The sequence below is a fragment of the Octopus bimaculoides genome, chromosome 4 (genome assembly GCF_046866305.1).
Source record: "Octopus bimaculoides isolate indiv1 chromosome 4, ASM4686630v1, whole genome shotgun sequence".
Taxonomy (NCBI): Eukaryota; Metazoa; Mollusca; class Cephalopoda; order Octopoda; family Octopodidae; genus Octopus; species Octopus bimaculoides.
Window position 1 is genome coordinate 96,325,019 of NC_142931.1, and position 20,998 is coordinate 96,346,016.

General features: G+C 41.5%; 1 protein-coding gene across 1 annotated transcript in view; it reads left to right on the forward strand.

The window, feature by feature from the left end:
* Positions 1–20,998, forward strand: part of LOC149136152 (uncharacterized) — an 80,633-nt gene that overhangs the window by 10,933 nt on the left and 48,702 nt on the right. The gene's annotated exons all lie outside the window — the stretch shown is intronic.

Below are 20,998 nucleotides of genomic sequence, written 5' to 3' on the forward strand. Positions count from 1 at the left end.
ATTTTGTATCATGTACTTATTTTTTTTGTAATGACTGACACAACTGCATTAATGCTGTTTTGCAATGAAAGTCATGTATGATAAAGAAAAGCAAACATGAAGAGTATGTTCTCAAGAGAACATACTCTTCGTGGTTAGGTGATTTGGCATCTATTTCTAGCATATAGGAGTCCACTTTTGGTGGTCATTCCTCTTAATTTTGTATATATATATATATATATATATATATGTATATATATAAAGTGTGCCAATAGCCAGCTGGAGGAGATGTTCTCCTGGGGCTAAAAGCAACAGTAACATTCAGCCTTAGGGTTTAGCCGCATTTAAGTGGCAAATATACTTCACGTTGTCGTGCAGTTACTGTTTATACCTCGTTCAGAGATTTAACATACATATATATATATATATATATATATATATATATATATATTATATTACATCCAAATGCATACACTTCCGTCAGCAATGTTGTACACAGTGCAAAGATCTGTTATGCATAACGATGGCAATAACAACTAATAGCCCTCATCATCATCATCATCATCGTTTAACGTCCGCTTTCCATGCTAGCATGGGTTGGACGATTTGACTGAGGACTGGTGAAACCGGATGGCAACACCAGGCTCCAGTCTGATTTGGCAGAGTTTCTACAGCTGGATGCCCTTCCTAACGCCAACCACTCAGAGAGTGTAGTGGGTGCTTTTACGTGTCACCCGCACGAAAACGGCCACGCTCGAAATGGTGTCTTTTATGTGCCACCCGCACAAGCCAGTCCAGGGGCACTGGCAACGATCTCGCTCGAAAATCCTACAGGAGCCAGTCAGGCGGTACTGGCAACGGCCACGCTCAAAATGGTGCATCTCATGTGCCACCCGCACAAGAACCAGTCCAGGGGCACTGGCAACGATCTTACTTGGCTTGCCGGGTCTTCTCACGCACAGCCCATTTCCAAAGGTCTCGGTCCGTAGTCATCGCCTCGGTGAGGCCCAATGTACGAAGGTCTTGCCTCACCACCTCAGCCCAGGTCTTCCTGGGCCTACCTCTTCCACGGGTTCCCTCAACTGTTAGGGTGTGGCACTTTTTCACGCAGCTATCCTCCTCCATTCTCACCACATGTCCATACCAGCGCAATCGTCTCTCTTGCACGCCACAACTGATGCTTCTAATGTTCAGCTTTTCTCTCAAGATACTTACACTCTGACGGGTATTCACATTGACATTACACATCCAACGGAGCATACTGGCTTCATTCCTTGCGAGCTTACGTATGTCCTCAGCAGTTACAGCCCATGTTTCACTGCCATGTAGCATGGTTGTTCGTACGCATGCGTCATACAGTCTGCCTTTTACTCTGAGTGAGAGTCCCTTTGTCGCCAGCAGGGGTAAGAGCTCTCTAAACTTTGCCCAGGCTATTCTTATTCTAGCAGCTACACTTTCAGCGCACCCACCCCCACTACTAACTTGGTCGCCCAGATAGCGGAAGCTATCGACTACCTCTAGTTTTTCACCCTGGAATGAGATAGAAGTTGTTTCCTGTTTGTTTGCAGTCTTTATTGCACCTGAACATCTGCCACAAACAAAAACTAACTTGCTAGTTAACCTGCCTTTGATGTTGCTGCACCTCTTATGTGTCCATAGCTTGCACCGGGTACATCTTATAGAGTTACTACCTACTCCTTTTCTACATACTGAGCAGGGCCATCTACCTGAAGGGGTTTGTGTTTTATCTACCTTCCTACTTATTAGGATTTTGGTTTTAGCTAGGTTGACTCTAAGGCCCTTCAGTTCTAGACCTTGCTTCCACACCTGAAACTTCTCCTCTAGTTCTGATAGTGACTCCGCAATTAGGGCAAGGTCATCAGCATAGAGGAGCTCCCAGGGGCAACCTGTCTTGAACTCCTCTGTGATTGCCTGGAGGACTATGGTAAATAATAGGGGGCTGAGGACGGAACCTTGGTGGACCCCTACCTCTACCCGGAATTCATTGCTGTACTCATTTCCAACCCTCACCTTACTGGCCGCATCTCTGTACATGGCTCGCACAGCTCTCACTAGCCATTCTTCTATCCCAAGTTTCCTCATTGACCACCAGATAAGGGATCGGGGGACCCTGTCAAAGGCTTTCTCCATGTCAACGAAAGCCAGGTACAGAGGTTTATCCTTGGCTAGGTATTTCTCTTGCAACTGTCTCACTAGAAATAAGGCATCAGTAGTGCTTTTACCTGGCACGAACCCAAACTGCATCTCATCTATATATATATATATTTAAATAAATAAATAATACAGAATGGGACAAGAATACAAAACATCCAGACACTTAGGTGATACAAGAAAGGGACGAAACATCCAGATAGACGATACAAAGAAAACATGGACATTTCATTTGGAGTTTTCTTTCTTCAGTCGAAATCCAGATTATCCTTGCAATTTCAGCTGGTTATTCTCGATATTGCTCCAATCTGGCCAGCCCCAAGGAAAAACTAAGCTAAATATATATATATATATATATATATATATATATATATATATATATATATATATATATATATGTATATATCAAGTCATCCCATAAGTTCTGTCCAGATTTTGAATACAGAAAACAAGTGATCAAATGTTATATTTAATTGAAATTTAATCATCAATGTACTTTCCCTGATTATCTATGACTTCCTTCCTTCTATTTACAAGCTTTTTAATCCCATCAATGTAAAACTCTTTCGGTTTCAAAGCGAAGAACTCTGAAATGTCAGTTTCAACTTCCTCCTGGCTTGCGAAAGTTATGTGCCCCAAATGATTCTGTAAGCTACGAAACAAATGGTGGTCTGAAGAAGCAAGATTGGGAGAATAAGGTGGATGAGAAATTTTTTCCCAACCAAGCTCTTCAATCTTCTGTGATGTGATCTTTGCAGTGTAGGGTTGCACATTGTCCTGATGAAACATCACTCCTTTTCGATTCACTAAAGAGGGTCTTTTTTTTCTTCAAAGCTTGGCTCAAACGCTCTAATTGCTGACAGTAGACTTGAGCATTGATTGTTGCATTAGGTGGTAACAATTCAAAGTGAATTACTCTTTTGTAATCCCACCAGATAGAGAGAAGAACCTTTTTCCCATGAAGATCCCTTTTCGGTTGTGGTCTACCAAGCCACTGTTTACGATGTTTAATATTTCGATAGAAGATCCATTTTTCGTCACCAGTCACAAGTCTATCCAAAAAGGGTAAAATGAGTTTGCGAGAATGCAGAGAAGAGCAGATATCAACTCGGAATTTGCGGTTGCTTTGGGACAATTCATGAGGCACCCATTTTCCAAGCAAGTTGTTGAAGATAACAATAAACAGTTGTATGGTTTGAATTAAGCTTTATTGCCAATTCTTCAACTGATAATGCAGGATTTTCTTCAAGTAATACCTCAAGGAGCTTATCATCAAGCTCAACTGGACGTCCTGTTTGATCTTCATCTTCAAGGCTGAAATCTCCACTTCTGAATTTTGCAAATCATCTTCTGCAAGTTCTTTCATTCAAGCATTCTTTCCCATAAACTGAGTGTACACTTTGAGTCGCTTCAGCTGCAGAGTTTCCTTTTTTGTATTCATAAAGCATTATGTGCCTCAAATGCCCTTTGGATACTTCCATGTTAGAAAGGGTTTTATTCAAAGAAATCTTAATTCTATTATTCTGTAAAATAATATTTAATTAGTTTAAATGTACACAAATGCATAAAAATGATTTTTAATTCCATTAGACATTCTAAAATACTATTAAATTTCATTCAATTTTAAAAAGGGTAAAATCGGACAGAACTTATGGGATGACCAGATATATATATATATATATATATATATATATATATATATATATATATATATGTATATATGTACCCAGATATGCATCTATATATACATGTAGCTGAAGGTATGTACATACATGTACATATATATGCATATACCCATATATTATTTGTATCACACGATCGAACGCACGCGTTACATTGCAAGTAAGTTTTGAACTTTATTTTTCTGACGTGACTCTTTCTATCTTTGTATCTATCTCCCCCTCTCATTCTTCCTTCTACTGTTCTTCGCCTCTCCCCTTCTACTATATATATATCTCTCTCTCTGTCTCTCGTTGCTCACTTATATTCTACTTCCTCCCTTTCTTCTCCCTCTACCACTCTTTTTCCCTACCCCTCGCTGGTCACATGTGTCCAGCTACTAATTCTTTTCAATATCTTGGCCCCGCCAAGCACACACAAACATTCCTCATCCCGATTCATTCCAGTTCGTGCTTCACAGTGTTCAATATACACATACTTTTTCACGTCTGGCCGTATAGCCTTCTTTGTTTATTTCACTGTTTCGTTTTCTGTCTGCCACTACATTCCTCCATGGAACAAATTTAATTTGTGTCTGTGGGAAGAGCCATTGTAACAGTGCGTCCTGCCCTAACTCTTCGAAACGCCAGTGTTATAATGGTGGCAGCTGATGAAGGAAATGTTCTCTATGTGGCCTGTGTGTTTTCTGTACCTTGTTTATCATTTTGCCCATGTTTTTTTGCAACGTCATGTACCCAGTTATGCATTTATATATACATGTAAATGAAGGTATGTACATACATGTACATATACCTATATATTATTTATATATATATATATATATATATATATATATATATATATGAGTCATCTAAGAGACAATAAGTCAGTGAAAAGATGCACTCATATATCTGTCAGTAGGGTGGATATATTATCTGAAATGTATAGTATTAAATATCCATTATGGCTGGTCTTACCAATCAGTTTCATGTAAAGAATACAAGGGAGTGTCAGGTAACAAACTGGTTATATCAATTTACACTCATCAGAGTTAGCCGATATGGAAGGGAATATGGCAACTGCTCTCTATTATCAGAGGTGGGTTAGCACAGCTGGTCAGCGGTTGCTATGAAAAAGGTGGTGGAACGAAAAAAGGGCCAGGGGATTGGTTTAGGAGTTATGTCCTCTGAAGTCGGCAAGAGTTATCTTGAAGTGAGGAAATGTGCTGTCCTGTGGGGATGGGGTGTGTGGTAAGTGTAACAGTGTCATGTGTGTAATTTTTTCTGGGGGTCTAGGTATATATAGCTGTCTTTATTGGTTCGTTTTCTTTCTGTAACAGATAAAGTTAGGGAGTACGTTAGTGTGCAGTGTGCAATGTGTGTGTGGGGTCTGTATATATGTGGGGGTACAAATTGTGTGAAGGGGTATGTGTTGGGGATGGGGGAAACAGTTTATTATGTGGGGTGTCCACCTTATAGGAGTGTGTGCATGTCCACCTTATAGTGATGTGCGCGCGTGTGTACATGGGTGCTTTGGTGTGTGTTTTAGTCAAACTCTTTTTGCCAGGCTCAAGGGCATTGGTGGAAGGTTGTCTGCGGAAAGTCGAGGCAGGGGACCTGTGGTTGTAGTTATAGTGAGGCATGCAGGTACAATAGAATGTACTTCCTTTCATGCAGGCAAGGATTAAACACCTCACTCCTGCTACTCAGGTAAACAACCAGGCGTTGGATACCTTTTGAAATTGTTTTCTTCTCAGCCAGGCATAATTTGGACTTCCTGCTGCTATTGAAGTATGGTTTGCATCTTTCTAGAATCTTCCACTTTATGCTGTACTCCGTGGCACTTTCTTTCAGAGTCCAGATGTACTTGGCTAGGGTTGTGGCATTAAGTCTCTCTAGGATGTTGAATGAGGACTTGTTGTAATTAAAGTGGGTTCAGAAGGGGCCTTCTGTTCCTCTCACATACTTCTGCATGCTCAGTTGTCCATTGGCTCCTGTTGCTGTTATTTCTGCCTCGTAAACAGATGTTTCCATATTGCAGTGGCCGTTTAGTGGACAAGATGTGTTGCCCCGCATGAGTATCCTGCCTCAGCCTCAGGTCTGGGTCTACCTACTAAAATCTTTTTTACACTAGGTGCACAGCTAAAGGATAATCTCAGAGTATGTCTATTAAATATTTTGTTGAATCTATTGGTTCAGGGGAAGTGTCTATCAACTAACCTAAGGAAGATCTTACCTACTCTGGTCTTTATGTTAAAAGAGAATGGTAGTGTGAACCACAGTACTTTCTGATGGTGCTTGCTCTTGGGGGCTAGGGTCTGGCATGTAACTAATATCCTTGAAACTGCTGGTAGTCAGAGCCTGGTTGTAGTATAGGGTAGCACCATCAAAGATCTTTTTGCTTGAAGACAAGCTGGAGATTGATAAGCACTTCCCCCGAACCAATAGATTCAACAAAATATTTAATAGACATACCCTGAGATTATCCTTTAACTGTGCACCTAGTGTAAAAAAGATTTTAGTAGATAGACCCAAATTCAAGGCTGAGGTAGGATGCTCATGCAGGAGTAACATAACTTGTCCACTAAATGGCCACTGCAATATGGAAACAGTTGTTTATAAGCAGAAGTAACAAGAGGACCCTATAGACAACTGAGCATGTGGAAGTATGTAGGAAGGCCCCTTCAGAACCTGCTTTAATAACAAGTCCTCATTCAACATCCCCAAGAAACATAACATCACAACCCTAGCCAAGCAGTCTGGACTCTGAAAGAAAGTGCCATGGAGTACAGCATAAAATAGAAGATCATAGAAAGATGCAAACCACATTTCAATAGCAGCAGAAAGTGCAGATTATGCCTGGCAGAGAAGAGAGTGATTTTAAAAAGTACCGAATGCTCGGATGTTTACCTGAATAGCAGGAGTGAGTTGTTTAATTCTTGCCGCATGAAAGGAAGTACATTCTATTGTACCTGCATGCCCCACCATGACTGCAACCACAAGTCCCCTGCCTCGACCTTTCACAAGTGACCTTCCACCAATGCCATTGAGCCCAGCAAAAAGAGTTTGACCAAAACACACATCCATGCAAACACAGCTATAAGGTGGACATGCACACACTACTATAAGGCAGACACACACACACACACCCTATAAGGCGGACATGCACACACCTCTATAAGTCAGACACCTCACATAATAAACTGTCTCTCCCACCCCAACACATACCTCTTCACATGATTTGTACTACCACATATATAGATTCTCACAGACACATTACACACTGCACCCTAACATAACCAATCACACACACGCACAACCTTATCCATTACAGGAAAAACAGACCAACAAACACAGCTATACACTCGTCCCCCGGTATTCACGGGGGTTATGTTCCTAGACCACACATGAATATTGGATGTGGTCCATAAAATAAAAATGCCTATAAATGTCAAAATATGATGTAAAATATATATATATATATATATATATATATATATATATATACCCTAACCCTATCCCTCTATCTACCTATCTATCTTTCTTCTTACCCATCTCCCCGTCTCGCTCTGCTTCTTTCTGTTATTCTAACTTCTACTTCACTGCTATACACTCCTGTTTCTTCCTCCTTGTTCCACTTCCTCCCTCCACCATCCTCTCTGCTCTCATGTGACCTGTGGTCAACTTTCTTTTCACTCCAGCCGCTGTGAAGGCAAGACGAACTACTAGCGTTCTACATCAGATTCGCGTTTGGCAGTACGGCTTTTTTATGTTGTTTTCACTGTCCAATTTTTCCTGTCTTGGTTTACGTTTGCCACCTTGGAATCCTCTGTTTAGTTGGTTGATCCACTACTCAGGAAGAGACTATTCTAGAGTACGTCCTGCCTTATCTTCGAAACGTCGAGTTAGAATAGAGGCAGCTGATGAATAATTCCAAGTGGCTTTCTGTTTTCCTATGTGTTCGTTCCGTTGTCTGTAGTTCATTGTTCTAACGTCCTGTACCCTGATATGCATCTATATACACATGTAGATGAAAGTATATATATATATGTGTGTATACATGCATATATATTTTTTGTATTATATATATATATATATATATATATATATATATATATATATATATATATATATATATATATATATAGGTGAAGTATATTTGCCACTTAAATGTGGCTGGCCCCTAAGGGTGGATGTTACTGTTGCTTTTAGCCCCAGGAGAACATCTCCTCCAGCTGTCTATTGACACACATTTATGTCCTGTCTGTATTTGCAAAGGGAAGTCATCCTTTCCATCTTGATCTGCGATACGTATGGACTCGAGTTTCTGGGTATTTACCTGTCCTCAGCGTACGACAATCGCCGACCTTCGATGCGAAAAATGTCCCGATGCAAATACATGTATCTTTTTCCAGTGAAATTATTCACTGATCTCGAAAAAGTGAAAACAAGCAATATTAAATCTCTGAACGAGGTATTAACAGTAACTGCACAACAAGGTGAAGTATATTTGCCACTTAAATGTGGCTGACCCCTAAGGGTGGATGTTACTGTTGCTTTTAGCCCCAGGAGGACATCTCCTCCAGCTGGCTATTGACACACATCTGTGTCCTGTCTGTATTTGCAAAGGGAAGTCATATATATATATATATATATACATATATACACCCCCCTACACACACACACACACACACATATATATGTACATACACATATATGTATAAATCAGAAATGAAAAAACAAAAGAAATTGAACAATTATAAATCCAATTCCATTTAAATATTTTATACAAATGACACATCTCATAGATTACAGCTGTTTCCACTTCAGTAATAAAACAAAGTTTTTTAAGAATAATCAAATCTGTTTAAATATGTAATGATGGTTCATTGGACTGACATATCTTCTTAAATATTTGACGAGAAATATCAAATGAAAATCTTTATAATTTCTGAATCTTTACGAAAGCGCTATATAAAAGTGAACTTAATCATAAATAAGTAAATAATCTAACGGAAATTTTGTAAATTCATAATTTTAAATGTATAACTATTCCGTTCTATAACAAATTTGTTTGCACAATACAGACATTAAATATACACATATTAATATATACTTATATATACATGCATACACCTATCATTTATGGATACATACATACATACATACATACACACACACGTACATATACATAGATGCATATACACATACACAAGTTTAGTTATTCATCTGTATATATATATATATATATATATATATATATATATCATCATCATCATCATCGTTTAACGTCTGCTTTCCATGGTGGCATGGGTTGGACGGTTTGACTGGGGTCTGGGAAGTCAAGAGGCTGCACCAGGCTCCAGTCTGATCTGGCAGTGTTTCTACAGCTGGATGCCCTTCCTAACACCAACCACTCTAAGAATGTAGTGGGTGCGTTTTACATGCCGCCAGCACAGGGGCCAGAGAAGGCTGGCAATGATCATGATCAGTTGGTGCTTTTTACATGCGGCGCTGGCATCAGCCACATTCGAGTGGTGCTTTTTATGTGTCACCAGCACAGGGATCACAGCTACAATTTCCATTTCATTTTGATTTTGATGTACTTGACTCAATAGGTCTCCTCAAGCACAGCTTGTCACCCTACGAGCCAAGGTATGTATATATATATATATATATATATATATATATATATTTATTTATTTATTTATTTATTTATTCATGTGTTTCAGCCAAGTGGCTGCGATCGTGGTGGAGCACCACCATGACTTTCCCTCCTTATGCTGTGCTCTCTGCACATTCCTTGCATGGCTCTCTCCGCCACCTGATGTAGTTCAGTCAAGAGTTTCGATAGCACATCTGGTGTATAAGAGAATTTGACATCACTGCCCTCAACTGTGTCTCATTTCGAGCCATCGGTTTGTCTGGTATCGTGGATAGGAAAGTGTCAAGTTCAGTTTTGAAGACCTCTATATCCGTGTCTTGCAGGTCTCTCAATTGTTTTGGCAGGGCATTAAAGATCTGAGGTCCTCTGAAACCGAGGCTGTTGCAGTACCTTGTTCTTATGTGAGATGCAGTGGACGGCACCTTTGGCACCATGCAGTGGCGAGGCGACCCGTGCGGGCATTCCTGTAGTACTTGATGCCAAAGTTTGGCACCAGTCCTTCCAGTATTTTCCATATGTATATTATTACATATCTCTCCCGCCTGCGCTCCAGGGAGTAGAGACCTAGTGCCTTCAGTCGCTCCCTGTAGTTCATCTGCTGGTCTGTGGCAGTCTTTTTTGTTTAGTGACGCTGAATTGCCTCGAGTTCTGCTGTCAGCTTGACACTGTGTGGTGACCACAATTGAGAGCTATAGTCTAGACAGCTCAAAACAAATGTCTTCCATAGAGTCAACATGACTTTTTGATCCCTTGTTCGGAATGTCCTCAGTATCCACCCTGCCAGTTGTCTGCACTTTGCTGTCAATTTGACAATGTGCATGTGAAATGATGTATCACTACACATGCTGATGCCCAGGTCACTCACTGTTTGTGGTTCTGGGATTGCAGTACCTGCAGGTCCTGTGTATGCCAGTTGGGGAGCACTTGTGGCCTTGTAGTGCAGTACTTGAAATTTTTTAGCATTGAACCGCATATTATTTTGCTCTGCCCACTTGTATATTGCATTTAGGTCATTATGCAGGCTTATGACATCATCAGGATTCTTTATTGCCTGAGATAGTTTTGTGTCATCAGTGTAGCTAGTGACAATGGCTGTCCAAGTGACCGTGGACATGTCCAGAGGGGCTACTATGAACAGTAGTGGCCCCAGGACAGTTCCTTGTGGAACACTGCTCAATATTTGCGTTTTTCTAGATAATTCTCCATTGGCTGCAACTGTCTGACTTCTACCATTCAGAAATCATGCAGTCATTCTCAGCTATGCCAAGGTTTCGCAGCTTGTTACATATCATGCCATGATCAACTTTGTCAAAGGCTTTTGCAAAGTCGGGATATATCACATATCACATCAACATTTGAATGGTCAAGTAGCTGCTTCAGGACCCAGTCATAATGCTGCCAGAGCTGCGTGAGGCAGCTTCTACCTAGACGGAAACCATGCTGGGTCTCATTCAGCAAGTCATTTTCTTCTAGGAAAGCAATCAATCTCCTTCTGACAATTCGTTCCATGACTTTGCTAATATGTGAAGTCAGAGAGATGGGCCTGTAGTTCCTAGCCTCTGCTCTACTTCCACCTTTATGGATAGGACATATGAAGCCTTCCTTCAGCTTTTTGGGAAGTTTACCACTTGCAAGGAAACTCTGGAAGAGTATCCAGAGTGGTCCTGCTAATTCTTGTTTACACGACTTTAGGAGGACAGCTGGGAAACCATCGGGGCCAGTTGCCGAATTTGAGCTCATTTCGTTTATGGCAGCTATTACATCTTCCTCTTCAATGTCAATGTAGGTAATGGATGCAGTCTTTTTCTGCTGAGTGATATTGTCAAAGAAATCAGCTGGGTTCTTTATCTGCATGTGACTCAGAGGAGAAGTGAAAACACTCTTAAATTGCACACTGAGCACTTCACTTATCCATGTGGGGTCTGCAGTCAGTGAGCCATTAAGTAGGAATAGGGGTACTATTTTGTACCGTACTGTGGCAGTCTCCTTTGCAAATCTATAGAAAGCCTTGGGGTTTGTTTTTATACTTTCTACTGCTCTCTTCTCCTACTCCGCTCTCTTTTTTTCATGGGAGTGTTTGATTTTGTTTTCTATTTCTAACAGTGTCAGTTTAATTTAGCCTTTTTCCTGTCCTCCAGTTCTCTATTCAACTGGTTTGAGACCTTTGTTCTGTGTCTCATAAGGATTTTCCTGTCTCTGTGAATTCTATTGGCATGTTTGCTGGCCTTTCTTTGTGGCACATATTTGGTGCATATGTCTTATATGGTTGACATAAAATGACTTAGTTTGAGGTCATTGTCTTGTATAGAAAGGTTGTCATGCCTGGTTTGATTTCAAATCTCTTTGCAAATTGACTTCCAGTCCGCCCTGTGGAAATTCAGGTCGGATATGGCTTGAGTCTTCCTGATGGGGTGGGTGTCAGTGGGTTGTCTAGGACCATACATTGTTAATTCTATAATGTTATGATCTGCAAGAGATGTAGGTGTTACTTTCACATTATGGATTAGGCTCAAATTGTTTGTGAAACATTGATCTAAAATATTGCTTCCTCTCGTTGGCTGGAGTATCACTTGTTCCATGAACAGCATGTTGGAGAGTTCTAACAAAGATTTTGCCTGGCTTTGTTCATGCAATGAGATCCCAGAGAAGATGTGACCTTCATGCCATTTAACATTTGGGAGGTTAAAGTCGCCTAGGAAAAGTATATTGATGTGTTGGTCCAGATTTGTCAAGACCTCTTCTATGCGTCTGAGGCTGTACTCAAATTTACCCTCCTGCTTTGCGGTATTTGGTGGACGGTATGTTGAGCATACAACTACATCAATTTGTTTTATGTGTACTATTAAAGTATCACAGACAGAGTTTGAGTGTGATAGGAGTAGTAGGGGTGTGACATCTTCTCAGATGTACATTGCAACTCCCCCATGACTTCTATCCCTTCTGTCTGTTCGGAGTACGGCATACTCTGGTATGTTTATCTCTGCATCTGCTATATTAGATGTTAGATATTGCTTGATTGCATGCAGCTAGGTCTTTCAGGTATAGAAACTTGTCTCTGCCGCCTGTTCGTAATAGGCCCCAGATATTCAGTTGGAATATGGGTGTGATATCTGTGCAGGGGTCCCTAGTGTTAGTGGTGGCCATCCTGGATCCATCGTCTGTGGTGGTCTTGGATAGTGGTTTGTATGGTGTTGACAATGTACCCTCTGTATCCATGTTAGTTGGTGCACTATTTTCTGGGCCATGCTTAAAAAAGCTTGCTGTTCAGCTGCTGCAGTTCGCACAGCCTCTGCATATAGCCTTTTGTTGGGAGCAGAAGGAATATGTGGACTTCTTTCCTTGTGAGTCTTGTTGGTTCTTCGTGGATTATAGGTATGCAGGTTCAAACTTTTTGGTCTCCCTTTTCTGCGCTCTCACTTATTTTGTTGTGGGTGGTCATCTAGCTTGTTTAGCTGGTGGCGTTTGGGATAGGCAAATTTGCAGTTTGCTCCCTTTTCCCCATACCAACAAGTACCATTTAGGTAGAATTTACAGATAATCTGTTTCTTTGCATAACGTACTTGGGCTTGGGCTTGGGCTTGAAGCTTGTTAGTGTACACCATTTCTTTGTCTGTTCTCCTGTCTCTGTCTTTTGGTGAGGTGCTGTGTTGGTTGTATTCACTATGGCCATTGCAGCTTTCAGTAGCGGCTATAGCACTGGTGGCATTTGCCTTGTTTTGGTCATCCGTTTGGCCTTCCAGTATGCAGGGTCTTCATTGTCCTTTTTACAGCCTGTGTCCCTTATAAAGCCTTCTAGGAGGTCAAGATGTGGTTTTATAAGATCATAGGAGCGTATGAGCTCCTGTTTCTTTTGTTCAATTTGAGCCATAGATCTGTAGAAATTATATCTATCCAAGGTTTCAGCTATTAGGTCATTTGCTGGTGATCCTTTGGCCAAGCTCTATGTTTGTACAAGAAGGCAAATTTCTTCTAATTGCCAGTTTCGACACATCTTCTTGTTAGCTTCAATTTGGCACTGTATAAAGCTTCGTCTGCTGGTATCCATAGTGCACGGTATTTGAGAGAGAGGTTATCTTAGAGTATAGAGAAATACTAATAGAAAGAAACAAAAGAGGATAAAGAGGGGAGGGAGAATATGAAGTAGAGAAAATGTACAGAAATACGTACAGAGTATGAAATAGGGAATTTTGATTGATGGACAGATAGATAGATAGATAGATAGATAGATAGATAGATAGATAACTTTCTTTATTAGCCACACAGGGCTGAACACAGATGGGATAAATACAATGTAGAGTTTTTCTTTTCGGGGGGGGGGGGGGGGGGTGCAAAAACAACGTAAAAAAAAACAAAAGTTGGGACAACGATCAAAAGGAATCGAAATTGTTTGGGATATATACATAAAAAAAATCAAAATAATACCAAAAGTTCCCAAGAAATGGGGAGGTTTATCCGTGGAAAGAAAAACCTACGAAAAGACCAGGGTAACCTCGGGCAATGATGTTACATTTTAACAAATTTATTTACAAAAAGTAAGTAACTCTCTGCTTTTTTCCCCGTTTCATAGGATCGTCATTTATATGTACCATCCTTGCTACATTCACCCATCTTTTTGGGAAAGATTCGCTAGACATCACTTGCCTCTCTATTCTCACCTCCCTTTGCAAGTGATACTTGAAAAAGTTGATAAGAGATTGACCAGAGAGGAAAGTGTTTGTCTCTAATTCTTTCAGACGCATCCACCAGATACATTCTTTCACCATAGCCACAAGTACGATAAAAACAGCTCTTCTTCCTGTTTAAAGTAAGGAGGCGTGACAATATTGACAATAGACTCGGCTGATAAACCAACTCGTCCCACACGTGACAGTAGTTATTTGACATAAGCCCACAAGTCAGCCCACAAGTCAGTTGGACACTGCACGAGTGTGTGCAGAATGGTCTCGTCACTCTGGCCGCATCTTGAGCAGGTCAGCCCCATATTTGTTGAGCTGTGTTGGAAAAACCTTATCCTCAACAGGTAGCTCTTCTCAGTAGCACTGCCAGGCCAGGGATCTCTGGAAGTTGTCCATAGGTCCCGGCCCGAAAGTCGTCTTGAACAGGTGGGTCAGGTATTCCTCGTCGACGCCCAGATTCGCCCTGAGATCGTTGTCGTACCTCCCCTCTACTAGAATGCGTTTGTTGTGATGCAGTCACTCAAGGTTGACCCGGGACGGCAGAGTTGCTGGAGAGCAATGCCACACTCGTGGTGCCATTTGCCCTTCCTCGGCCTCTTCTTGATCCACGACTGCAGCTCGATCACGGAGACGAGCTGCTGGAAAGCGCGCCGCACAAGCGAAGACCATATCTGCTCACCATCGTCTACGTAGAGCCAGAGATGTCGCAGTCTCAGTGCATGTTTGTGCATCCTCAATCACGGCATGCCCAGCCCTCCTTTCAGCGGGTGTTGGCAGCAAACGGATCGCCTGACCATCAGAACGCTTCCTTTCCACAAGAAGCAGAAGAGGATGCTTTCCAGCTTGGTGATGGTAGGGTCAGGACAAGGCACGGCGGTCAAGCGATAGTTGATGACGGATGCGATGTATACGTTCACCACCTCCGCCCAACCTTTTAGGGACAGCTTTCTCTCAGACCATTACCGGCAGAGAGTGGCCACCCTACTCGTTATCTCGTCCCAGTTCTTCTCCGTTTGCAGGTCTGGACCAAACCAGACTCCGAGCAACTTGACCGGTCTGTCCGTCCAGCATCCCACTAGTGAGGCGGTGCCGGACGGTATGGGCTTGCTTCTCCAGGTGCCGAGCTGCAAGCCCACCAGCTTTTCCCGGTTGATTTTCGCTCCCGTCACCGCTTCATAGTCCTTCAGTGTCTCGCCGACCAGCTCGATGTCCTTGTAGCTAGACGCTATGACGGTGACATCGTCCACGTATGCCGGCATGCTTGTCCAGCACCCCAGTTCTTGCGGGATGCCCCTCAGAGTCGCCAGTTTCCGCAGTAGTGGCTCGAGAGTCAATACGTACAGAAGCGACGAGAGGGGGCATCCCTGACGGACCGAACATGCAATGTGGAAAGGTCTTGATAGATGTCTATTGACGCGAATTACCGAATGGATGCCTCTGTACAAGTTGGCCATCCAGCTGCGGAAAATGGGACTGAAATCGGCTGCTATGAGGACAGCTTCCAAGTATCGATGGTCTACCCTATCGAAAGCTTTCAATTAATCCAAATTGATCAGGGCCCCACCCATGCCAGGTTCCTTAATTACCCTGTCTATGATGTAGTGCATCAGATGGAGGTTGTCATGGATGCTCTGGCCCGGCATGGTGCACGTTTGCGCCTTGTTGACCAGTTTCTCGATGACAAGCGCTAACCTCTTGGCTAACATCTTGGCCAAAATTTTCAGGTCTGCATTGAGCGGAGTGATGGGCCTAAAGTTATCTGTTATGTCCCCCTTGTTTGGATCTTTCTTCAGCAGCATTACAGCTCCTCGGCTCACAAAACTGGGAATGTTCCCATTCTGCTGCCAGTTGCCGTACAACGCTACCAAGACATCTCCAAACAAGTCTGGAATACAGTTGTAAAGCTCGTAGGGCAGACCATCCAAACCCAGTGATTTGTCCCTCGAGCATCCTGCCATCGCGTCCCTCACTTCCGCCGCCATGATGGCACCTTCGCAGCACTCTGCCTCTCTTGCTGAGAGTCGTGGCAGGCTGTGCAGGTAGGCACTGAAGTCCACCCTGCCTTCTTGCTCGCCACTTGTCCTGAACAGTCGGGCAAAATGCCGCTGAAAAGCCTTGCACATCTTGCTCGGCTCGAGCAATTTGTACCCCTGTTCATCTACCAGAGACCAAATGGTGGCTCTGTTGCCCCACTGCGCCTCCGCCACCTGGGCCTCTCGCGCGACTCCAGCACCTTCATTCCTTAGAGCACACATCCTTGCCCTGACAGCACACCCTTCATGTTTGGTGTTGAAGTGTTGGTCAAGGGCCAAGCTCGCCGCCAAAATGTCGGATGTGATGCCACTTCTTATTGCCTCTTGTAACTTCTTCACTAGCTCACCCTTTACTCTGTTTCTATCTACGGCTAGGGACTTGCTATATCTAACTGCTTCCGCTTTTACTGCTCTCTTGAGAGCAAACCACCATTTGTTGTTGATGATGGCTCCTGTCAAAGCCCTCTTTACTAATGTGCTAATTTGGGCTCTGAAAACCTGTCTCGACAGGAAAGGCGCGTTCAGTTTCCAGTAACCGGGACCCTGCCTATGTGCCTTATCTAAGTCTAGCGTACACGTCACGAGTTTGTGATCCGTGTAACTGACTGTGTGGAATTGTGGACATCCTAAGCTATTCCTATCTATTGTTCTACGCAGTATCCTATCTAGATACGATCTCAATGACCTAATGCGGTTGCTCCATGTCCACGTTGGCACATTTGGGTGGCCGAGTCGGTACCTGTCAAACAGTCTCTCCCCACGTAGTCTAGATGCGTGTCCAAGGTAGCATTCCAATCCCCCACTAAAAGTAAAGGACGAGACGTTCCCAGGAATACTTCTAGACATCGAAAGAAATCCGACCAACCTGTTAAAGGTGGTAGGAGTCGAAAAGCGCTAGGAGTCGAAAAGCGCACCCATCCAGTCTACCCTCCGCGTCTACGAATATCATCTTTACTTCGAGATCCAGACTCTTGCAAAAAAGAACCACCATGCCACTACCACCCATCCTCGGCAGACAGCGAGAGAAAAATAAATGTTAAACTGTCTGCCAAACATGAACTTTAGGGCCCGTGGTTCATGGAGTCTGGTCTCACTTATGGCTATGATTCCCAAATCATGTGACTTTATGTCATTTAAGAGGTACCCTTGTTTCCAAGGGGACCCCAAGCCACGTGCATTCACACAACCAATCTTGACCATGATCCTATTGAGGTGTGTGCTTTAAAACACAAACGAAATGATCAGAGAGTTACTTACCGTTCGAAAGTTCAGTTTCCTCTTTTGATTTTTTTGCCAAGGAGGCTACTATACAGTTTTTTACATAAATATTTCATCTCCCTACCGCATTTGGGTAGAAGGATTTTAGTGTGTGGTGCAATGTTGGTGAAATGTGGTAAATTTTGATGTGTTCTGGTGGTGTTGTGTATGGGTGGTTGTTTTCTGTAATGTTTGTTTTTGAGTTGATGTATTTCATCAACTCTGTGTTTTTTGTGTCTATTGCTGTGAGCATTGTTTTTGTATTATTGGTGTTGTTTGTGTTGGAGTTGGAAGTGTTTTCGGGAGTTGTGAATCTCCTTGCTTTGTTGGTGTTTGTCTTTGTCCTTTTTTGCCCCTCTTCCTCCTTCCTTTTCTGGCTATTTGCCATTCCTCACTACTTTCATCTTCCGACGAAAGTTCAGAGGAATCGGAAGGGGCTAGGGGCATGTTGTAAGTTTCTGTGTTTGTTTGTGTAAGTGATTGTGCTGTTGTTTCTGTTGGTTGTTGGGTGTATGCGATATAGGGGAGGGGGAAACAGTTTTTGCATCTTCTACTGTTTTTCCTCTATCATCACTTCTTGTTTTGTTGTTGATTGTTGGTGTTGTTATTACTGTTTTTTGTGTTGAAGGTGGTGTAGGTAACAGGGTTTTTTTTTGCAGGTTTTGGTAGTGGTTGTTATTGTTGTTGTTGCCGTTCTTTGTTTTTGGCAGCAGTTGGACAATCAGATTTTAAATGTGTTTCACTGTTGCATACGTAGCATCGTGGCCTCCTGCCCTCCACCACTATATACAACTTGTGTCCTTCTGCTAGTTCGATATTTGCTGGTAGGTTATTTATCGATTCTTGGTTGATTTGCAATAGGATTTCGATTTTTTTACCTGTCAACGACAGCAATCTCTAAAATATTGGCTTCCTCCATTTCAAAACAGATGGCCGATAACAGCCACTGTGTCTCTACCTCTAGAGGCACATTTTTTATAGTTACTTTAGTTACTCTTTGCCCAAGATAGTTGGGTATCATTGTTAGCTGATCTGTGCGCAGAGTGACTGTCAAAAATTTTTTTGCTAATTCTTTGTTGTGGAAGTGAACTTGCACAGTGGCAAATTTATGCCATCAATTAACGTAATCCTTATGTGGTCATACAAGGCACTTCTCAATTTTTTCCTGTGCTGCGTTTTCTGCTCTTTTTGTTTTTGTATTCAATACTTTGTATATGATGGGTTTTTCTATGTTTCTTCTAGTATGTTCTGTGGGATATTTCACCTTTTTTGTGGAGTAGTGATTTAGTGTCTTTTATTTGTTGGGCAGTGAAAGTAACAATCTTTCTTTTCTGTCTTATCACTTCAGCAAAATTTGTTGTGGTGGTGTTGGTGGTGGTGGCAGAGGCGTCTGTTGTAGCAGTTGACGGTGAAGTTGTGGTGGTAGTGTTTCTCTTCTTTAAGGTCAAAGCCTTTGCGACGATATCGCTGTTGTTGCTGGTGGTGGTGGCAGTTTTAGCATTCATGCTCACACTTGCACCTGTTTGTGTGATACTTCTCCCCTTCTTCCCTCCTTCATGAAGCTGTGGTGAAGGCAGTGTAGGGAAATCAACGTAGAAAGAGTTGCCAAACAGACCGGCGTTCGTTATGAGATCATCTGCATGGCTTGAAGACGCCATCCTCAAAACAAATATGGCTAAGAAAGCCAAAAACAATTTTACAAAATTGGGAAATTCGCCACACAGGGCAGATTTCCCGTGCAAGCAAATTGCACAACCAAATGTATCAGTTGTTGCACAACTTTTACATAAAAAATATAATCCAAAAACAACTTTTTAAGGCAATAAAAGGCAAACTTACATGGAGCCGATGTGTCTATTGTCCGTCTATAAAGATAGATAGAGAGAGAGAGGGGGAGAGGCTGTGATAGGAATAGAGATGTTTGAGAAAGAGAGAGAAGATAACTAAAGAAAGAAAACAAAATGAAAATGAAAAATGAAAAATATATCATGGAAGAGAGAGAGAGGGTGAGAAACAGAGAATCTAAGATAAGATAGAAGAGAGAAAAAGTGAGGGAGAGAAGATGTGATAAGAATAGAGATTTTTGAGAAAGAGTGTAAAACGAGGTGACTGTGAAAACTTTAGTAAAAGGGAAGATTTTCACCTTAGGTTCTCAGAATGTAAATAAACTAAACTATTGTGTGAGAGAAACGATTTTATCGTAAATTTTCAGAATGTAAACAAAATTTTCAGAATGTAAACAAAATATCTGCTCAAAATATCTGGCAGTGTTGGCTATAGCCTAGTCACCCGTATTACGAACCAGGTGATACACGAAGGAGTCATACCCAATGACTGGTGTAGCAGCATCATAGTCAACTGCTACAAAGGTAAAGGTGACGCTTTAGATACAAATAATTACAGAGGCATCAAGCTGTTAGATCAGGTTATGAAAGTTACAGAGAGGGTCATAGCCCAACTAATTAGGGAGCGAATCAATTTAGATGAGATGCAGTTTGGGTTCGTGCCAGGTAAAAGCACTACTGATGCCTTATTTCTAGTGAGACAGTTGCAGGAGAAATACCTAGCTAAGGATATATATTATATATACCTACATATATATATATATATATATATATATATATATATAATTAAGTGTATTTCTTCTATCTTAATGAATAAAAATTCTTCTGATAGAATAAATGGGTTAATAGAAACCAATGTAGCAAAGAACACAAAATAACTGTGGTTTAGTTCCTGTTTTTAAGGCAGGAACTCCTTGAAATATTGGGTATTTGAGTATATTTAAGAATTTAAGGATTGGAGAAAACGCATGTTATAATTGCATACTTTATTCCTACCTATATATATATATATGTATATATATGTGTGTGTCTGTGTATGTATGTGTGTGTATATATATATATATATATATATATATATATATATATATGTATATGTGTATGTATGTGTATGTGTATGTATGTGTATGTATATATGTATGTATGTGTATGGGTATGTGTGCATGTGTATGTATGTGTATGTACATGTATTTATATGTATGTATATATGTATATGTGTATATATATATATATATATATATATATATATGTATATATATATGTATATATATATGTATGTATATATATATATATATATATATATATATATATATATATAAAGAGAATGAATGGGAGAAAGAGAGCCTGCCGTATGTCGACCCAATAGAGGGACCAGCTATCCGAGTTGATAGTACCAGGGTAGATAAAGCAATTAAGAGTATGAAGACCGGGAAAGCCCCCGGTCCATCAGGAATCACTGCAGAGATGCTCAAAATATCTGGCAGTGTTGGCTATAGCCTAGTCACCCGTATTACGAACCAGGTGATACACGAAGGAGTCATACCCAATGACTGGTGTAGCAGCATCATAGTCAACTGCTACAAAGGTAAAGGTGACGCTTTAGATACAAATAATTACAGAGGCATCAAGCTGTTAGATCAGGTTATGAAAGTTACAGAGAGGGTCATAGCCCAACTAATTAGGGAGCGAATCAATTTAGATGAGATGCAGTTTGGGT